The sequence below is a fragment of the Triticum aestivum genome, chromosome 3B (genome assembly GCF_018294505.1).
Source record: "Triticum aestivum cultivar Chinese Spring chromosome 3B, IWGSC CS RefSeq v2.1, whole genome shotgun sequence".
Lineage (NCBI taxonomy): Eukaryota > Viridiplantae > Streptophyta > Magnoliopsida > Poales > Poaceae > Triticum > Triticum aestivum.
Genome location: NC_057801.1, coordinates 273964932 through 273972349, shown reverse-complemented (window position 1 = coordinate 273972349; position 7418 = coordinate 273964932). Strand labels below are relative to the sequence as shown.

General features: G+C 41.5%; 1 long non-coding RNA gene across 1 annotated transcript; it reads left to right on the top strand.

The window, feature by feature from the left end:
• The first annotated feature begins 825 nt into the window (after positions 1–825).
• On the top strand, positions 826–6392 carry LOC123069699 (uncharacterized). Its single transcript, XR_006432702.1, has 2 exons — positions 826–3052; positions 4218–6392. It is a non-coding gene; the product is annotated as an uncharacterized lncRNA (long non-coding RNA).
• The last annotated feature ends 1026 nt before the right edge of the window (positions 6393–7418 follow it).

Sequence of the window (7418 nt, the reverse complement as noted above, 5' to 3'; positions counted from 1 at the left end):
TATATCTCGGAATGGCTATGAAAATGCCATGATAGGTAGGTATGATGGCTGTTTTAAGGAAGATATAAGGAGGCTTATGTGTGATAGAGCGTATCGTATCACGGGGTTTGGATGTACCGGCGAAGTTTGCACCAACTCTCGAGGTGAGAAAGGGCAATGCACGGTACCGAAGAGGCTAGCAATGATGGAAGTGTGAGAGTGTGTATAATCCATGGACTTAACATTAGTCATAAAGAACTCACATACTTATTGCAAAAATTTATTAGCGCTCTAAACAAAGTACTACACGCATGCTCCTAGGGGAGATGTTGGTAGGAGTTAACCATCACGCGCCCCCGACCTTCACGCAAGGATAAACAATCAAAATACAATGCGCGCAAATTTGGTTACATAGTTAGTAGACCATATGTGCATGCTTCGGGAATCACAAACCTTAACACCAATATCCTTACTAAACACAACCATCTACTAGTACCTCCCACATATTATCATCTCTATATCGCAAAACTATTGCAAGGAATCAAACATATCCTATTCAGTGATCCACAAGTTTTATGTAGGATTTTATGACTAACCATGTGAATGACCGATTCCTGTCATCTCTCTAAATTTAAACCAATAAGGAGGCTAGTGAACTCACTCCTAGAAGGCTCCCCCGATTGGGTGCTCGTTAGCCATCAGATCTGCTCTTCAAGCGCGTTCAAGCCGTTCGATTTCCACAGCGGTTAAAACTGATTTTCACCCAGCGGTCATTTTTGTAATCCAATGACGGGTGGGTTCATGTCGCGTGTTGGTTGGCCGGGTTGGCCATTTTTGCGTGCAGGTCGCTTTGCCCAATTCTCTCTGTTCTCCTACAACCAATCTCATCCTCTCGTCCCACTCCAAACCAGTCGCTAAACAACCCTAGCCCTTTCCCCTCGATCCTCACGGCCCCCTCTCCTCCTTGTTCATCACCACCGCTTCCTTCTACCCCCCTCCACCCTGCCTTCCTTCTCTTCATTGTCGAGCCGAGGGCCTCGCCCAGGCGGCCGCCGCCGGGCTCGGCCCCGCCGCCTCCCGCCACAACTGTGCGCACGGTGAACAAGGATCTCTGGGCTGCCGCCACCGGCCGGGGGAGAACGGATGGAAGAGCAGAAGAATCGCCCTCCGACCATGTCGTTGGCGACCGATGATAGATAGCCCAATCGATCTACCTCGTCTCATGTTGAGGTGCGTTCTTGTTTTTTTCCATGTGATGTTCATCGTTCCTCCCTGCCTCCTGCTTCTCCATCCATCGATTCGGCCTAGGCGACGGGGATCAAGATCCGAGGCGGCACACATCATCCTCCCATTTCCCCTCTGCCTACCATCGAACCTAGAGATGACAGTGGCAAGGAGCATGAGAGGGGTCATTGGATGAGGTGGTCCATGTTGAGGAAGAGGGTGTCTGTCGTGATTGTTTTCCTCTCTTGCTTGATCCGATTTTGTGGTCAAAACAAGGGATCTGATTTGATGTTGATTTTCCTCTTCGAGTTCTTGTCCATGGCCTTGTTGTGGTTGCACCATGGTCCATGGGGAACAATAAGAACACCTCTGCTACAACTAAAGTCTGGACCTCCACCAAGAATGACATCTCTAGGTGACTCTACACAATTGCATCTTTAATTTGTACATCCATTTGGTTGCATAGTACATATTTTGGTCTTTTGTCCATGTTTTGTTGACTTCATTTGTGGCTAGCTTACTGTAGCGTGATTTACTGACTCATCTATCATGGGTGCTTGCCAAGGTGAAGTGCCCACTAGATTCAAATTTCCTTCAACAAAGATCATGCCATTAAAAATGTGTAACTATGTATGGCACAACAAAGTTTACATTTTGTGTATTAAGCTAGTTAGGCTCCTTTCAGTGTTGTTCTCCCAATTAGACGCTCATTACCCTCTCTAATATGGCAGTTCAACCTTCAATAATTAGGTTATTATGATTTTGTGTATGTTTATTATGCCTTGTGATTTCTTTTCCCATGTGTTCCAATATTTTGTTTGTTTCTTTAGTGCCTATTGTTTTTGGTTTGTTAAAGCTGAATTTATAGCCTACTATTCATGCGTTTCTTTTATTTGGTTTTGTGAGTTCTAAACTATGAAATTATGAAACATATAGTTTATCAGTTTGGGACTTGCTTTAGGATAAAGAACGAAAGGAAGGATTCTTATTTCATGATGACACACATGACTGTCAAACTTCAGAAAATATTGGATTTATGTACTGTAAAATTATCTTTGTTCCTAATCCTGTAGGCTGTAGTTGGCCTTACTTTTGCTGGGATATTTCTTCCAAGTTTGATAAAGTAACCTGCTAAAGCATGATCAACAAATTAGTCTAACCAATTAACATCTATCATTAATTGTGAGAACCAAGCCAATGAAGATGGGCATGAATCGGTCTTGTCAGATTCTATTATTCGGTGCTTGCATATGTCCTATTGCTGATGCTCACAAAACTACATGTATCTTTTGCCAACAGAACTGTCGATGAATTGTAGATTCAAAAAATCAGTTTGGCATAGCTCAAAACTATCTGCCTTGACTCATATCAAGGTTGTTCAGTATCATGAAATAAGAAACATGCCCCTTGTGAAACCATATTTTGAATTTCCAATTTACAAATTGGGTTTGTTTCTCGCGCTTTTTATCTTTTAAAACATCATCAAAACTTTGGGCCATAATTAATAGTAAGGTGCAATCTCAGTCATTTAGTTACATGCTTCAGTTCAGACTTTGCAGAGCCAAAGCTATTTTATCAATATTCTCTGTTACCACGCCCGCATTAGTATGACATGAGAGTTCGTATGTTTTCAGTACACTTTGAGTGGGCTTAACCTTTTCTGTTGACAAATCACTTTCTTGTCTAAAAATACACCAATGATTATTGAAGTTCGAGAGAGACATTCTTTTTTATTGTTTCCAGATGATCAAGATATGGCAAAGCCCTTCATGGGATTCAAGGGGAAGATGCAACATATGTGGTGCCTTATGTAAGCTAAGCCGGGTTATTGGAACTAATTGTCCTTCAGGTATTCCTTTAAAAAAATATGATTTCGACATAACCATGGTGGCTCTTTTGTAGTCTTTGGTTTTCTTGGAGCAACTCCAACGGGCCGACCCAAATGGACAGCGATTTGGTCCGCTTTTTGTCCGTTTGGGTCGGCCAGGTGAACACGAGTGTCAACTTCCGCGTTTGGGCCGGCGCGTGCGCCCAATGCTGGCGCGACCCATTTTGACAGCATAAAGAAACTGAATGCATGCATATTTAACATAAAAACTAAATTAATTAAACATTAATGCCGACCACAAAGGCCGGCGGGAGTCCACGCGTCCACATTAGCATTTGTGCGGCTGGGGTGGCTGGGGAGGCTAGGGTTTGCTTGCCGGCGACGCGGGAGCGAGCGTGGCCTAGATGGGGACGGGAACTGGATGAGGACGGCCCCGCCACACGGTCGGCTTAAAAAATGACGACCGCCGTCACTGACGCGTGGGCCTGGGGTCATAAATTAAGCTGATCGGCAAGGGGGCGGGTAGTTGGGCGACCGCCAGGTGGGGCCGCGGCGGACATCGAGAAGGCGCGCGTGGCGTCCGTTCCCCATCTGCGCCGATGCATTTGGGGCGCAAATTTGGGCGGCAAATGCGTCGGTGCGGACGCGAAGCGGACACGTTTTGGGTTTGGGTCAGCGCGTTGGGCGTCCACTTTTGTCCGCGCTGACCCAAACGGACGGCGGCGGACGAAATGGGTCGCCCCATTGGAGTTGCTCTTGGAATTTTTTCCTTTGGCTAACAGATAGTAGACATGTGTGAGATTCACATACATTAGTTGCCCGATAGCTTCTCATCAGCAGTTTGGCATTGTTTCCGTCTATATGCTTGTGAACTCCAACAACCATTGTATCCTGCAAATTGTTTCTATGCAATGTCAATTTCTTTTATCGCTCATTTTTGGGAGTACTCAGTTGATTCATATGACACCATTAATAAAGTTTTTGTTTCAGACCTACATCTAATCAGTCATTCATTGGCACTTTAGTCATGTGAAGCCCCTATATTATTTGTCAAAATGTATAATTTTGATGCATTACCACATTAGAATTGGTTCAAATCTTGGTTTAGTCCTGAATGTAATGTGCCTCCCTTTGTGGGTCTAGCATTATTCCTTCCTTGATACTACTGGGATTCAATATTATGCAGGTTAGCATCACCTCAGAATATAACATCATCTATGTTGAAGTGGTGTATTTGTGCTACTCTTTACCCACCATGGTGAGTTGCTGCTTTGTTCCCATCAAGGTGAGATGTTTCTTCATTACCTTCCTTGTCTCCTATTGGATTAAAGGTCTATGAACTGATCCATGCTACATTTCATTCCCTACTCTCTTGTGCTAGAAACTTTTGGTTCTCTGTTGGTTGTTGGGTTTCTCCATATATGCATCTTGTTACAACAAGGTTGAATGCCTTTTGTTGCCTTGCTCATTTAGTGTTTGCGGAAAGATCCATGGGATAATGTGTTGGTGCAGATAGACTGCCCGTATGCAGAACCTATCCTTAGATTTTGTCTGGAATAATGTTTTCGTGCTTACAGTTCTTGTGGTGATTTGTGCTGAAAAATCTACGGGCTGATGTATTGGTGTGGTCAGCCCTACCTGTGCAGAATCTTTGTTTACATTTTGTCAAAATGTTGCGTTCTTGCTTAATTTTCTCATGGTGGTTTGGTCCTATAGATAAATCATGTGTGTGTGTGTGTGTATGATGTATTGTGTCTGATGCATGTTTATGTAGTTGTTCGATGTATGTCTATGTATATCTCTATTTAATAAACCTGTATAATTATATATGGTTAGAGCAGCAGAATCAAAACTAATTATTGTCATGCTAGAATGGGTTCAATGGTGTTTGCCTCCTGAGGTATTGACATGTTTTGCAACATTCTATTCAAAACAAGGTGGGGAGGGCTCCGGATGGCAACATGAGAGTATATCGATATTGCTTTAAGCTTGCTTCTTTCTTTGTTTGGTTCACGAGTTCCAGATGCATGCAGTGTGCATTGGACAATGTTGCGGAGGGTTCAATTTCTTATTTTTCAGATTTTGCAGTAACAGGGATGTGTATAATAGAATTAACTGAATTGGTGCTTACGGGTTTTGGTGCATGACTTCTACTTGCTCAATTAGTTAGCTGAACTATTTGTTTAGAGATTTCAGTGCGGAGTGATCCTCCAGGAAATGGCAAGAGAGTTAAAGTACCATATTAGACTATTTTTGTGGCCTGTGGCTTTAGAGGCCGGGAATTGGAGCACTTGTAGGAAGCCATTCGGGTTATAGATATCATATTGAGACAACACTCTGCCAAGCGGTATGTTTGTTTCTATGTACTTCTGGGTGCTAATTCACCATCTTGATTTTGGCTGGGAGGTGTGACATGGTGTGGCATATAGAGGTAATTTGGTGTCCTCTCTCTTTGCCTCTTGCTTCCTCCAACACTCTGGTTTTGATTGTGCTGATGCTGCAGACATTTTAACTTTGTAAGTATGTTGTTATAATCATACTTATGTCTAGCCAAATTCTATAGGCTGGACCTTATAATTTTATAATCATTAGACCCAATCTTTGTATCTACTTTGCCTCTTGTAGCTTGGTTAGCAAAAAAATTGTGCTAAGGTGTTAGTGATGGTTGTTCTACATCTGAAGGCAACTTTATTGCCCATAATCTGCATCCTCTTTTCTTTGGAAAGAAATACTCATTTTGCTCTACTAAACTGAAAATTCCACTTGAAATTATTTATTTTTATGATATATGGTCGTGCAGCTGTAATGTGATCAGAAATCAGTTAGTAATGTTACACATAATTCACTCTCTTAAGCATGTTTCTGTTGTAATGGTTAGTTGTCACAGTGCATGTATTTGAGCCCATCATCAGGTTTCTATTGTTGTTTAAATTAATTTTTTAGGAAACTATTTGATCTTCTATAGGCCATTTGTTCTCTATTGTTTTTCTTTAGAAGTTTCTCCATGATGGTACTTTCCACCCGGAAGCCAGAAAAAGAATCTAGGCCGGTGACCCTGCTTTTGTTCTAATGGGCATCCCTTCATCGAATGAAGCTTCAACCTGAGCAAGGGCATGCTTGCAGATGATGTATCTGTTTAATGTTTGTTAGAAGAGGCGACCGCTTGGTTGATTTTGTTTGCACGTTCTGTAAAATAGACTTAGCAACAAAGCTTCGACAATTTGTTCGCTGTCATCTCCTTTTCAAACAATATACCATGTTCTGGTTCTTTAATCTGTAATGTATATTCTATGACTATCCAAACTATTATTTGTACACCAACTCAAAAGTTGTGAATCAATGAGCACATATTCTAAGACAATCTTGAAATGCTTTGTTGGGTCTATGTTTGTGTGTACTGAAGTTTAGGGATCACATACTACCTAATGACGTGCCCAGGGTATGTATGTCAGGCATAATGATGCTCTTACTGGCCCCAAGTGATTGCTAAAACCTAATTTTATCAAGAAAGAAGAACCTTTTCAAAACACACCAGATTTTAAATGGGAATTTACGCCATTTAATGGAATGGGTCAACGGTTCGAGCCCTGTGCGCTTGCTCAAACCTAAAGTTATTAACAAATACAAATATTTTGAAAGCTGATGGCTTTAAATGGGACTCTGCGCCACATGATATAATTCTACTCTATTTGTTTCCATCTTGCCTTTTATGTGAGCTTAACTATGTACAATCAATTAAATTTAACATAAAAGGCCAAGTTCTTACATTTGCACTTTCTCAAACACAGAGTTACTGAAAAATGCAAATATTTTCAACGAGCACATGGTTTTAAATGGGACTCTGTGTCATTTGGCGCAACATGTCATCTATGTGGAAAGAGATGTTGATCAAGATATGAGGTGCCTAACAAAAGATAGGAAAGAGTAAAAATGTCCTAAAGAAGACAGGAAATATAAAGTCCGGATAAATACGACTCAAATCCATGCATTAAAGCAGCTGGACGTATTAGGAAAGTGGGAGAAATCTCACCAATTTTAGAGACACATGAGCGCCTAGGAGCGTCTCTGACTGAACGAAGTTGCTGAGGAAGAAGAGATAATAGGTCGTTGGATACCCCGTTGCTTCATATTCTTCTCTAAGCGACGCTTTGTTGACCAAACTAACTACCATATGACTACTTTAAAATAGACATGTGTCTACGTGACATAAAAATAGCCTCTTTTTTCAAACATACACACAAAAAATTGATACAAGCACCTTAAAAAAGCCTCCTTAATTTGCATGTACCTTTTTAGTATACATGGGGATCTAAATTCTTAACATGCGTTCTTTCTCAATAAAAGATTACTAAAAAATGGAGGTAGTTTCACCGCAACATGGTTTTCA